General features: G+C 40.3%; 1 protein-coding gene across 1 annotated transcript in view; it reads right to left on the bottom strand.

Moving 5' to 3' along the window:
• The window catches only part of MRC2 (mannose receptor C type 2), a 1890380-nt gene that overhangs the window by 1076804 nt on the left and 798742 nt on the right, over positions 1-14834 (bottom strand). The gene's annotated exons all lie outside the window — the stretch shown is intronic.

Below are 14834 nucleotides of genomic sequence, written 5' to 3' on the forward strand. Positions count from 1 at the left end.
GTCCCAAAGTCTCTTATCACACTTTTGGTGTTATGTAGACTATTGCCTATGTGGTAGTTCATGGGTACAGAGTTTTTACAAAAAGGGATGACAATGCACTTTTTGGCATTGAGCTTGAGGTTATGGCTTTGACATCAGGCATCTGTCTAGGTAAGGCCCTTTTGTAGGATGTCCACATCATTAGGAGTTTTGATTAAGGCTCCTAGTTTGCAGTCATCAATGAACTTTGTTAGCCAAAGACCTTCTGTGTTAGCCTGTACTTCAGAGAAGTAGATACCAAACAGGACAGGACCCATGACTGAACCCTGTGGTACCCCACTTGTCACTGGTCTAAAGTTGGATTTACAGTCTGCTACTTTCACAGTGTGGGTTCTGTCAGTGAGACAGTTGGCAACTCATCTTGTGACATAGGAATTTATACCTAGTTTAGTGAGTTTATCTATAATTCCGGAGTGGGGGATGGTGTCGAAAGCCTTGGCGAGATCTAGATAGGCTGTGTGAACCACCTTACCCTCATCTACGGCTTTGGTGACAGCTTCAAAGAAGTCCATCAGGTTTAGGAGACATGATCTGCATTTTACAAACCCGAACTGGGTAGGGTCCAGAGTTTGGAGATTACCAATGTCATTGTTTATAAGTTCCATAGCCTTGCAGACCAGGCTCGTCAGGCTGATGGGGCGGTAGTTCCCAGGGTCCATGGTGGCTCCTCCTTTGTGGAGTGGGATAACCATTGCTATGTGCCATTCAGTGGGCACTAAGCCTGAGGTGAGGCTATGATTGAACATGGTACTTGGGTGGGGTGCCAGTTCCTTCTGTAGTTTGTGTAGAACGCAACCTGGGATGTTGTCAGGTCCCATGGATGCTGTGTTCTTGGCTTTGGAGAGTGTGTGTTTTTTACCTGTGCAGCCATGATTACAGGAACTTTGCATTCTTCCGGTATAGAGAAGGGCCCTTTAGGGGGGTGAGAGAGAGGTAAAGTTAGCACTGAACCTATCTGCCAGGATGTTGGCAATATCAGTTGGTTCTGTGTATTTAGTGCCACAGTGTTGTAACTCAGTGCAGACATGAGTGTTGCCTTTGAGATTCTTGACATAGCTATAGAATGCTTTGTGGTCATCTTTAGAATCAGTGGCAATTTTGTTTTCATAACTAGCTTTGGAGGATTTTATGAGAGATCTCAGCTCCTTACTGAGGCTGACCACAGAGTTCCTCCAATCATGGGATTTTACTCTTTTTTGCAACAGTTTCTTTCTTCTGTTGTAGAGTTTGTTTATGGCAAACTGGTTACTGTTGTTCTCTGACTTGTTTTATTTCATGGCTCCATTACCCTTTCAGTAAAGGAAAGAATCCTATCATCACTCCTGAAATTTACCCCTTGTGCCCCTTTAGCACATTTTCTTTGAACGTCCTAACACTTTACCATATTCTTCTCACTTATCTACATCCATGTCATACCGCCGTTAATCCTCTTTTCTTCTAATGATTACATTTCATTTTTGCAGTCTTGCTTCATACCTTGTTTCGCTTGTTTTACATTAAATAACTCGTGGTCTCACTAATGCTCATTATAATGCTGGAAGTACTATTTCATCTTGAGAAAGAAAACTCCTCAAAATGAAACAACACACTTTGTTTAGCCACTTCTTATGCATTACTGAGCAGGACAACACTTAGACATTTTCCAGCTCCCAACTCATTTTACTTAGTAATTTATTCCAATAAAAATTATACTTTGAACACAGTCCACCATAGGATTGTTCATACCAAAATGCAGTCACTACTTTCTCCAATACTTTAGTATCCATCTTTAAACATCTAGTTCAAGTAGAAATTTATTTCAGTCTATTTTCTAAGCACCTTACAAATCAATGTCTCCAACAACGTTACATATTCTGTAAAAATAAATAAATAAATAAATAATAATATACAGAGATATCTGTATTATATTTGTCAAAGATAATTCTCACTAAATAGCAACTGGTAAAAAATGGCATAATAACAATCAGCCCTAAAACTCCTATAATTTGCAGCATCCATGACCATCACTAAATCCAAGGAACTATAAAATATTTAGTATTCAAAAAAATTCAAAGCCTGTTCTGCTAGCAGCAAAAATCTCTATAAAAACATAAAATCTCATAACATGGCACCACGGCAACAACACTCTCAATGCCTGACAGTCGCTCTACCATAACATTCTAATCATCCCAACCACAGTTTTGACAATAAACAAAGGCAGCATAACCTCATCAAAAATGCAGTATCTGACAATTAGCAGCACTGCCTTTCTTCATGACACTGACCACCAGCATTGTAACATTCCAACATTCCAGCTATCCTTATCTTTAGCAGTGTAAACTCCAACCAAATGCATGCGGTAACCAGAAATGCTATAGAAGATTGAACATTTTGGCAAATTATAATCACAATCCAGCCACGACTTTCCAATGATAGCAAACCAATTTAGGTAGAATGTCCTCACAAATATTAAATGGTCACATAAGTGTAGCATGTTCTGTAGTCTGGCAGCAACCTGCCACAATTACTGAAGTGGAACTATATTACTAGTTCCTAGGCACTACAACTCTACTTTCCTCTAACACTTTAGTGCCCCTATTCTGAATTAACTCTCGTGACCTTTCCAGTATTAAAAGGAATACAGACCAGCAACAACACTGTAGAACTCTGTTTGCTACCTAATTACTTTTAATAGCTTCCCATTCATAACTGCAATTTGAAACCTACCTGATTATCAACCTATCACTCTACCAAACTACTATACATATTATTTCCTTTAGGTTGATAGGTTCGTAGGAAGCCTAGCGTTATATACCCAAGGTAGTTTTGAGTCCTTATATTTTGTGTACAAATAGCACAGAGGTGGACAGTAGAAGGATATGTAGGGACATTTTATTGCTGCCCTATCCACGAGGGACACGGATGCTAAACTGTAAGTGAATTTGCAATTTCCTGTGAGTTGAGGGTTGGCAGAATGGTTAAGATGTTTACCTCAGAGATACAGGGTACAATGTTTGATTCTTACCTTTCAAAGGGAAAATGGCTTCGCTTAAAATGGCCCACATCAGCAGCTAACCAAGTACTTACCTGTGAATCTATTATAAACAACATGCTTATGGTGTCAGGTTCATGAGTAAATGTTAAGTCCATTCCCATCCATTCATCCAAACTACATTTGAATACAGTAAAAGATATCCGTGGCTTAATGGGGAGTGGAAGATGGCTCTATAGAAGAGGTATTCTATGTGATGAATACTTACCCCTACAACATGTTCTAATTACGTTGTTAAAGAGACTGAGATCTCAAATGGGTGTTCATGCTACTATTAGACTTGAGAATGTGTAATAGGTCTGACAGAATATTGTCCGTTGAGGTTCTACACATGAGACATAGATCACCTCTTAGTAGCTGGTATGAAACCAAGAAGAGGGAGGAAACTTTGAGATGGTCTGCATAGTTTTTGTGATTTAGGCACTTGATTTTTTTTTTTTAAGTAAGAAAGTGTTGTGGCCACTCCAGTTATGACATATTTGAACACGTATATACCAAAAGGGCATTACATTCAATGACTGGCTGGATTAGAGCTGAATAGAGTGAGATTACTAAATCCTTGGACCTGGATGCCACACCTACAGGTACAAGCTTTTTGAATAACAAAAAAGACAGACTGTTGTTATCATAGGTTCCTTTGTTTTCAGACCCCTGACTATGGATCAGACTTCAGTGTTATGTTTTCAATGTGACAGTTATAAGAAAGTCATGCATGGCAAAGGATATGACTATACATTTCTTGGAATACAGTTTTAGTCCATGGTTTTGACAACAGCTATTTCTTTAGGAAAGGGCTTCTTGGGTGATATTGGTGTCCTTTGGGGAGTTTATGTTGATACAGAGTTCACAGTCATCTGCAGACTTTGCCAGCCATAAACCTTTAACATTTGCTTTAACGTCTGCGAAATAAATGTCAAAAAGGAGTGACTCAACGAGTGAACACCTGAATACACCACTACTGATGCAAAACAAAAAAACAGACCAACGAAGTCAGGAAACAAAGTTTTAATATCACAGAGCTTTCAAATGCAAACACCATTCTTCAGTGTGATAAAAAATTAAAATTCAACGAGCCATTTTACATATAAAATGAATGACACAACCAACCAATCAAATAACCGTCAATCAAGAATTATTTTCTATCCAGCAGTAAGCATAAAACCAGTGTTAAAGAAAAACAGATGAGACCGTGTGTAACTATGTGTGAAAGACTATATATATGTTTTATATATGCCTGTTTTAGTACGTTTTATGATACTAAGTATGTTTTAAGCATAACAAATGATTTATAGAATCTCTTTTGATTTAATGGTTCTTAAATGATGATCATTTCAGTTTGGTTGGCTGTGTCATTACTTTTATATATAAAATGGCTTGTTGAATTTGATTTTTTTATCACACTGAAGAAGGATGTTTGTAACTGATAGCTCTGTGGATATTAAAACTTATTTCCTGACTTCATTGGTCTGTTTTTTTTGTGTTTTGGATCTGGAATTGGACTTTGTTGTCGACCAACATTTGCATGACTTCTGCACCCCTTTTGTTACACCACTACTGACACATCTTCAGGAGAAGGTAAAGCCACCCATCTTAATTTCATGGGTTCTATTTGTCAGACAAATTGCTATCCAATGAGTTACATAGGGATTTACATTTAGTCGAGAGAATTTATCTACAATATCTGAGTGTGGTTTATTGCTGAATGCCTTTGTGAGATCTAGATATGTGATGCGTTCTGATTAGCCATCACCTATTGTTTCAGTAACCTTCTCAAAGAAGTCTACCATATTAAGTAGGCAGGATCAGTCCTCAATAAAATCCAAACTGGCTTGGACCAAGGGTTTGTAGGTTTCCTATGTGCTTATTTATTAATTCCATAATATGGTATGGTTTGGTTTGATTTGTAATACACAAGCTGCTGCAAACTGATAAAAGTCAATGAAAAACACCAGACGTCGAGAAAAAAACCTTTATAAAAAGCAAAGCTTTCGGGTTACTACCCTTCTTCAGTACTAATACAAACATTGAATGAAACAATCAACTTTAAATAAGAGTCAAACATCACATGACTAGCTGCCAATAAATCATGTGACACCTTTAATATATATGCTTGTCAGCAGAACATGACATCTATTGTTTTATTCACTTTTGAATCCATAAGATTTTATAATATGATACATGGAATGTTATACATTGGCAACTCAGATAAGAAATGTTTTACAATGCCAGTTAGTAACTCTAGGTTTTAAATTGGAGTTTTGATTTCACCCCCGATGGTTAAAAGGGGTTACTGCACTTATTTGTATTATAAAACTATAAAAACATTTTACAGAATTGTTTTATGACACATTTTAATAGTTTGTATTCAATTTTAAGTTCATTATGCTATTCAGTCGCCAAGACATTTTTAGAAAATGAATTATTTTTAGAAAATGAATTATTTTTAATGATAATAAGAATGTATTTTAGAATTTCCTTATATGGTGATTTTCCTGTTGGGAAAGGTTCACAGGAAGTCATGTGATGATTCTGGAAGTATTTAATGTGAATGAACTTCCAGCAATGTTGTTTGCCTTGAGAAAGCTCGCATGTGGTCGAGTGAAAGCGTTTGGAAGATAATATGGATTTTTACTTTGCCTGGTTACATTAAAGGATCTTTTTGGAGACCTAGCAGCTGTTTGATTTCTTCATCTGCTTATTTTGAAAGCCTTTGTTTACATGCTTCCGGGTCCTGTGGTGCCAAGTGATTTTCATTCTTAGCTCATCAATCAGCTTTAGTAGACTGGCTTTGGTATAACTTCTGAATATGGAGGTATTGGAAGGCTCTTCTGGTTTCAATTTTACAGAGAATGTGACTGATTTCTGGTCCAATTTGACAACGGGGAAGTTACAATTGGTGGAGAGTAAAGCTGCCCCATATTGGTAAGCCACGTCCATGGTGTATTGCCTCTGAATGGGTGCGGATTAACTGGTTAGGAGTAGTTTGTACTGAAGTCCAGAAATTTCTAGGCATACGTGTCTGAGGATATACAAGTGTCTTAGTTAATGGAGGGTTAGTTGAAGTCTCCCAGGTGAATGGTGTTTGGCTTAATGCATAAGGACTCCATACTGGTTGGGCAAGAGGTATGGGCTGAGGGGAAAGTACAGTTTTGTACCTACCATAAATGTAGATGTCCGAGAGGTATGCATCTGCAGTCCTAACATATGGGTTGTCCTGCCTCAGGCAGCCCTTCGGTCGGCCGGATTCCAAAGTCTGGGTCTGGCCTCGGCTGATGTCGCACTTCACCCGACATCATAGCTGCTGTTTATTGGGTATAAAGGCATCAGCCGATGCCATTTTCCTCAGTGTTTCTTGCCCCAGATGCCAGGTGCCCTCTAGTAAGGCTAAATTTGGATAAATGCAATAATTCCAAACAGTGGAGAGCAAACAATATAAACAAATATAGATATATATATATATACATATATACAAACAAATACACCATAACAGATTCCCCCAGCTAGCTAAAAGATGGGTAAATACCCTAGGAGTACCACAGAGGGGAAGGAGGGTGGCTAATCCTGACTGCAGATGCATACCTCTCGGACATCTACATTTATGGTAGGTACAAAACTGTACTATGTCCTTCAAGGATGCATCTGCAGTCCTAACATATGGGTAGAATACCATAGCCAAACTGGGGGAGGAGGTACTAAGATAGAGATGGTGTAGTTAAGATCCCTTGCAAAACAGCAGTTGCAAAACCTGCTCGGGATCTAGAGTATAAAGGAAGATTGTAATGCTTGGCAAATGTATGCACGGAGCTCCAGGTAGCAGCTTCTAAAATGTCTTTGGTAGCCACTCCTCATAGGAAAGCTGTAGTGGTGGCTGTAGCTCTTGTGGAGTGAGGTCTGATATTATCAGGAGATGTCTTTCCATGAAAAGAGTAACAAAAACAAATGCAATTTCCTATCCATTTCGAGATTGTCTGTTTTGAAATTGCTTTTCCTTGCATTCCTGTTGCATATGCTACCAAAAGCTGGTCAGTTTTTCTGCTCGTCTTAGTTCTGTCCAGATAGTAGCGTAATTGTCTGTGCACATCCAAGGTATGTAGCAGTCTTTCCCTCCTGTTCTGTGGGTTGGGGAAGAATGTAGGTAAATGAATCGCTTGGTTCAATGATACTCTGGAAACCACTTTTGGCAGAAAGGTAGGGTTGGTTCTCAGAGAGACTCTATCCTGATGGAAGATAAGGAAGGGTTGTACTGCCATTAATGCCTGTAACTCAGATACCCTTCTTGCTGAAGTGATTGCTAGTAGGAAAGCAGTTTTCCAAGACAGGAATTGTAATTCTGCTGTTGCTGTTGGTTCAAAAGGGGGGAGAGTTAACTTTTCCAGCACAAAGTTGAGATCCCAAGTAGGTAAAGGTGGTTTCCTTGGAGGCTTTACATTTTTGATTCCTCTCAAGAACTGCCTGAGTAGAGGATGAAAGAAAACAGGAGGATTCAAGTTGTATTCTGCTGAAATTGCTGATGCATGAATCTTAATGGAGGAGTAAGACAGGTCATTATGGAACAGCTCTGCTAAGTATTCCAGGATGAGTGCTATGTTTGCCACAGAGACATTTTCTCCCTTTGCTGCACTCCAAATGAGGTATCTTTTCCACTTGGCTGAATAAGTCTTCCTTGTGGAGGGTCTGCGTGCCTCCAGGATAATGTCCTTAACCCTCTGAGATAAATCAGGGTTATTTTGGTTTATAAAATATTCCAAGCAGCTAGCTGCAGTGTTATCAAGTTTGGATGTAGGATCCTGTAGTTGTCCTGTGTTAGTAGTAAGGGACTTAGAGGTAGATGCCATGCGTGTGTCCGAGACATGCTTCTCAGTAGCGGGTACCAATGTTGTCTCGGCCAGTCTGGAGCTATCAGAATTACCCTTGGTTGATCCTCTTTGATCTTCAGTAGAACTTTGTACATCAAGGGAAGAGGTGGAAATGCATATGCTGTCAGGTTTTTCCAGCTGAAGGAAAGTGAGTCCACCCTCCAAGCAAGTGGGTGGTATGTTCTTGTGCAGAATTTTTTCAATTGGTGATTGTGTGGGGAGGCAAACAGGTCTATCTGTGGTAGTCCCCATTTCTCTGTTATGGCTTTGAAAATATCTGGATGCAGCATCCATTCGTGAGCATCCATGGTAGTTCTGCTTAAGGTGTCTGCTAGAGAATTTTCTTTTCCTGGTACCAATCTGGCCTGAAGTTGAATGTTGAGGTTCAGGGCCACATTCCACAGGTCCATTGCCATCCGGCATAGAGGCTATGAATGTGTACCTCCTTGTTTGTTGATGTACCACATGACTGTGGTGTTGTCCGTCCTTATCAGCAGATGACCCTGTTGAAGGAGTGGTCTGAATGTCTGGATCGCATATTTCACTGCCAGCATCTCCTTTAGATTTATGTGTAGATTCAGCTGGTCTTGGGTCCATAGGCCTTGTATACACTTGTCCACCATGTGAGCCCCCCATCCTAGGTCCGAGGCGTCCGTGGTGATGGTCTGGCTTGGCTGTGGTTTGTGGAAAGGCAAGCCTCTGTTCAACTGGCAGGCCTGAGCCCACCACAGGAATTCTTGCTTCAGGCATGGAATTATTGGAATCTGGTTTTCTAGACTGTGCTGGTGTTGAGACCATACATTCCTTAGGTACCATTGTAACTTTCTCATATGTAGCCTGGCATGCGGAATCAATATTATGCAGGATGCCATGTAACCCAGGGCTTGCAGGTCTTTCCCTTGCAGTAAGCTGAGTTTGTTTTGTTAATGACATGAAATAGCCTGGTAGTTGCTTTTGTTTTTCTTCTGTGAGAAAGGCCATCTGAGTTGATGTGTCCAGATCTGCCCCCAAGAATGTTATCCTTTGGGAAGGTACTAGTCTTGACTTCTGCATGTTGACTGTGTATCCCAAGGCTTGCAACAGTTGTATGACATTTTTCAAATCTTTTGTTAATTGTGCCTTGTTGTCCGCTTGTAATAGGCAGTCGTCCAGGTATGGGTAAATTTGAATTCCTGGAGCCTGCAATGAGCAATTACTGATGCCAGGCATTTCGTGAATACTCTGGGCGCAGTAGATAAGCCAAAGGGCAATGCTGAGAATTGATAATGCTCTGATCCTGCAAGAAATCTGAGGTATCTTCTGCAATCTGGTCGTATAGGGACGTGCAGGTATGCCTCCTTGAGATCTAGAGTCACCAGCCAAGACTCCTTGCCCAGCATGGGAAGAAGCTGCTGGAGGGTCAGCATTTTGAATTTTGGAACAATGAGGTATGTGTTCAGTGCGGACAAGTCGAGAATAGGTCTCCATTGATTTTCTTTTCTTGGTACCAGGAAAAGCCTGGAGTAAAAACCTTGGCCTTGTTCCATAGGTAGCACCTTTTCTATAGCTCTTATCTCTAGTAAGTTGTTGATTTGTTTTAGAGCATCTGTTTTTTGGCTTGGTGGTAGGTTTGGCATTCCCCTCTTTTTTGGTAGAGTGTGGAAGTGAAACCTGTAGCCCTTGTCTATTGTTTGCAAAGTCCATTTGTCTCCTGTAATGTAATGCCAGTTGTCTGAAAATAAGGCTAGCTTTCCGCCCAAGGGAGCTTCCAGTTGTTCCCTGGTAGGCGGTATCAGAGCCAAGTCATTGTGTCTGTCCAGTGGAAATGGTTGTAGTTGAATCTGTGGCGGTACTTCTCTGGTTGGTAGGTTGCCACTGACGTCCCCTGTAGGCACCCCTAGCTTGATTTCTGCCTCTTGGGCGTCTATTTCTGCCTCTCTGTGCTCTGGAGTTGTCTGGAAAGGACCAATTCTTCGAAGGCCAATTTCTGCTAAACCTCAGAGGTTGGACCTGTAAGAAATCCTTGACTGTTTGGACAGATTTTGCTTTTTCTTCCACCTTCTTCAGAACCTCCTGTGCAGGGAGCCAAACAAACTTTGTTTCTCCATGGGAGCATCTAGGAGTTTTGATTTAACATGATCTGGTAAGGACTGTTCTTTTAACCATGCATGTCTTCGAATCACTGTTCCAGTCATAGCTGATCTAAAGGAAGCCTCCAGTGCATCATAGCCACATTTTAAGAAATGGTTACTGACCTGCTGAGAGTTATGTACCAAATCCTGAAGAGACTTGCGGTCTAGAGGTTCAGGAGAGGAAAGTTTTTTATTTAGCTGGTCTAACAAAAATTCCTGATATTGAATCATGTGAAATTGACAGTTTAAGGCCCTAGCCAAAAGAGCAGCAGAAGTATAAACCTTTTTACCCCATCTCTCTAATGCTCTAGAGTCCCTATCAGAGGGAAGAGGGTTTTTGGCAGAAGCAGCTGTCACACCTTTCGGGCCCTGTGAAATGGTTTCTGGATCTGCAACAGGAGCTTTATACAAATGGTAGTGTGTGTCCGGGACCCTGTAATATCTGTCAGGCTTGGCAGGGGCCGGAGGCAAGGAATCAGGAGCAGTACAGGCATCATTAAATGCATCGTCAACTACTGTTAGTACTGGAGGAATGGCTAAAGGCCTATGCTGTGGTAAGTGTAAGAAGGTCCTTAGCCTTTTCCTTGAATCTGAAAAATCCTGGCCCTGCCATTGGAAATGCTCCCTCATAGCATGTAAGGTTTCCCCAAAAGAAAATTCCTCAGGAGGAGAAGCAGAAGGAATGGAGTCTTCTGCATCAGAATCCTCATAAGGAGAATATGGGCCTTCCTGAGGGTCAGTAAAGTCTGAGTCCTCCGAGGAATAGTCTGTAGAGACAGGTTCCAGGGGTTCAGTCCTAGGCCTCTTATCTGAAGGGGGCTGAGAGGCCCTGTCTGGGTGAGGTTGTGATCCCCTGATCAAAGAAATGAGATCCTCAGCCAGGCTGAGTATTTGTGAACTAGAGGTAGGCCTATGTGGGGTAGTTTTAGCAGGTAAGGCCTTAGAAGATTTAGCTGCTTTAGCCCTGGCAAAAGCCTTGATGGACATAGAAGCAGGGGGTCTAGCAGCCCCACGTGCAGGGGTAGATATGTCTAAAGGAATAGTATCCGACAAATCCTGGGAGCCTGCTTCTGTAGCAGTAATATCAGTAGCAGATTCAACCATTGTCTGAAGGAAGAACCGGGGACTCGGTTTCAGCCGAAACCGAGACACTCGTGGTTGGCCTAACCGCGGTTTCAGCCAAAACTGTGGACCGCGAGTGTCGGTCCGTTTCCTTGCGCTTTTTAGCTATTTGTGTAGTCGGAGTCTCCGACGGCATTTTGTAAGCAAAAGCGGGACCAAAAAACTCCTCTGCAAACTCCGACCGACGTCTAAGCGTTCGTCGGTTGAAGGAAGCACAGGCTAGACAAGCTGACACGTCGTGGTCTGGGCCTAAGCAAGGAAGGCAGTAAGAGTGGAAATCCTTATGAGGTATTTGTTTCCCACAAGTTAAACAATTATTTACTTTTTCTGACATCGGCTGAGGCAAGAAAGAGTCCCCAACGGGGTACTTAGCTTTTTAGAAGTCTTCGGTAGTAGAAATCTCTGGATCTGACCGACCGGCACTTGCGAACAGCTTCTGCTTCGGGCACCAAGCGGCAAGAAAGACCGAGGAAAATGGCGCCGGCTGATGCCTTTATACCCAATAAAAAGCAGCTATGACGTCAGGTGAAGTGCGACATCAGCCGAGGCCAGACCCAGACTTTGGAATCCGGCCGACCGAAGGGCTGCCTGAGGCAGGACAACCCATATGTTAGGACTGCAGATGCATCCTTGAAGGACATCATAGAGGGTACCCTACAGTTAGCAATGATATGACATACCTATGTTGATAATAGGAAGTCATACGTGGAGTCCCAGGTTATGCACTTGTACAATGAGTACGGAGGTGAAATTTCTTTTAAGAAAATGGAAACACTGCCAGCTTTAGTGTCGTTACCTAATGTGGTGGGCCTGAATATGTGGTAGACACTGAAACCCTGCACTACTGGAGTGCTCTCACTGGTCTTGAACTAGGTCTCTGTGATGATGTATATATCAATGTTTTCCAGAGTAAGGAGTGCTTACAGGGAGTGGAGATTTATGTTAAGGTAGATGTTGAGCAGCAATAACTTTATGTTATCCAGATTATGTTTTGTTATATTGGAAACTTTAGAAGACGGACTAAAGAAGGCACTATGGGGGTGGACAAGGATTTAGTCAAAATATGAATGCTTTGGGGGTATGTGCAGGCCAATCCTAGCAAAGCAGTTAGGACCGTCTATTGTCTTCTCCCAGGCTGATATATATTACCCCCTTACAATGATGCCAGAAGCTAAGGCAATTGTTAAAGGCAATAATCGTTTGTTTGTACTGCAGCATCACTTTTGGTGATGGTAGACTACTGCTCAAGGCCAGGTTCATTCATCAGTGTGCCTGACTATGGAGTCATCAATGACTAGGATATTGGAATATGTGGAAGTTTGCTTTATGGGGTTTTGAATTTAGTCAGCGTGACTCTTAGATGTATGTTTCATAGTTGGCGCTGCTTGCGTTGCATGTTTGTGAGACTGCAGAGGATACTTGCTTCTTAGGTTACACTCACAAGGCTTTTGTGGTTTAGATAGATTACTTTTAGGAACCACAGCATATGTACTTCGATGTTTTGGTCTGCGCTGTGTGTAATTGGTTTAGTGTGGTGTAATGTGATACTGGCAAACGGATTAGTTGTCATGGATTCTTGTGAGAGTTTTTCCTCCAATAACATTATATAACTACACTTCTCACACACTGTATCAGCTTAAGTAGTAAGTGGTTGTCAGTACACATGAGGTAATTGATGCACTGACTCAGAATCCCCACTCCTACCAAGCTACAGAGACAAAATCCCAAAAAAAGCACTCAATCGCCATGCAAAGACAGGGTTTAAATTCACAAAAATGCAAAAATGTACGTCCACATTGTATTAGAGCTACCAAAAGTGAGAATGACACTGTAAACGTGGATGTAGATACTCAGACTGATCTGATTGTTGATACCAAGCAACAAAATGCAACTTTACGTCAGAATGATTTAGTGAAATATTTTGACTAACAGTTTCATGAACCTACTAAACTAATTAATGACACTTCTAGGCCACCCTTAGTAAACGATGGTGCTGTACTGCACAATATGCAATTTATTATAGGTTCATAGGTTTATAGGTTAGTATTAGGCTAACTTCCCTTGTGGGCCATTTTAAGACTAGCCAATTATCCCATAACAGAATCAAACCCTGCACCTTCTGTTTCTAAGGTAAGCACCTTAACCATTACGCCAACCTCATGAGGATAAGAGCTACCAGTGGAAGATGAAATAACTCAAGTTCCAAAAAAGTGTCGACAAAGAGCATTGGGAGGAAATTCAATAAGTTTAATACAGAAAACAGAAGTTTGTAATTTAAGTAATTCTAACACATGCTCTCTTGAACTGAACACATCAAAAAGTAACAAGTGAATCATTATTATTGGTGACTCAGTGCTGAAAGTCTGAGAAATCATATACCCAGAGTGAATAGAAAGTTAGTGACAATATCATCTTTAAGGGGATGTAAGATGGTAAACATAAGGGATGGTATTAAGAAAATATACAACAGTGGATTCAGATACAATGCTATTATTGTACTAGGTGGATGTAGTGATGTAGCAAGGACAAATGATAACTCCTTTCATACAGTTGTATATAGTAGGCCTGAGTAAAATTTATGGCTTTAAATTAGCCTTTAGCGATATTCTGCCAACACATTTTCAAAGAGCTATAAGTTTGCAAACACGGTCCTTCATGAATTTTTTAAGTTGCGAGTCCTTTCTAACCTCAATAAAGGGAATCTTACTTTGGGAAATCTTTGACAATAAGTCTATACAGCTCTGTAAAGACAAGATGAATTTGAGTTATATGGGTAACATAGTGATGGAAACATACTTAACAAAATTAAGAATTTTTTTAGAGTTGATTCAATAACCTCCTTAAGCTCAAACAGTAACAAATTAAGATGTTTTTGATAAATGCTTACAGTGTAAATAAAGACTTGTTGAATTAGATTCTAGGATAGCAAATGATTTCATTGACGTACTACTTATCACAGAAACCTTGTTTAGTAGTAGTGACAGGAAGCCATTAAACATACCAGGGTTCACAGTGCATCATATTTTCAAATCTGATCAAAGGGGAGGAGAGGTATCTATTTATATGTCAAATAATTATGATTCTGCATTAATATTTAGTGGCAAAACTACTAAATTCTTAATAGCAAAAAGTGTTTATAGGGGACTTAGTAGTGACATTGCTATTTTCTATTGTTCACCAACTATTACGAAAGAAGTTAATAAGTTGATACAATACATCAGCAAATGTTTTGAGAAAACAAAGCTGATATTATTACAGGGGATATAAATGCTCCTAAGGTTTACTTTACAGCCCCTACTACATCAACTAAGTCAATAAATACATATTAGTGACAGACAGAATAACAAACTGCTATCCACAAACAGTAAACAAGTTTACTTGAGGTAAAATGTTTTGCATGTACATGGATAAGTTAAAGATTGAAATTAAACACTTGAAATGTTGGACCGCATCTAGGGAGATCATACAACTTATGTATGTCATTTCTGAGATTTCAGTTTTCTATTTAGTACCAACTAAACAAAAGGAATTAGCAAAAAAAGTGCTCTCAATCAAACTTTAGTTTAATAAATTTTGATATCCAATTAGGGAATTGGGAAAATATTTTCAAAACTAAGGAGGTAAGAGAAAATTGGGAAAAGTTCTATACTTATAGTAATTATTTAATATAACATT

This window comes from Protopterus annectens, chromosome 13.part0, assembly GCF_019279795.1.
Source record: "Protopterus annectens isolate FY-2018-M chromosome 13.part0, PAN1.0, whole genome shotgun sequence".
Lineage (NCBI taxonomy): Eukaryota > Metazoa > Chordata > Ceratodontiformes > Protopteridae > Protopterus > Protopterus annectens.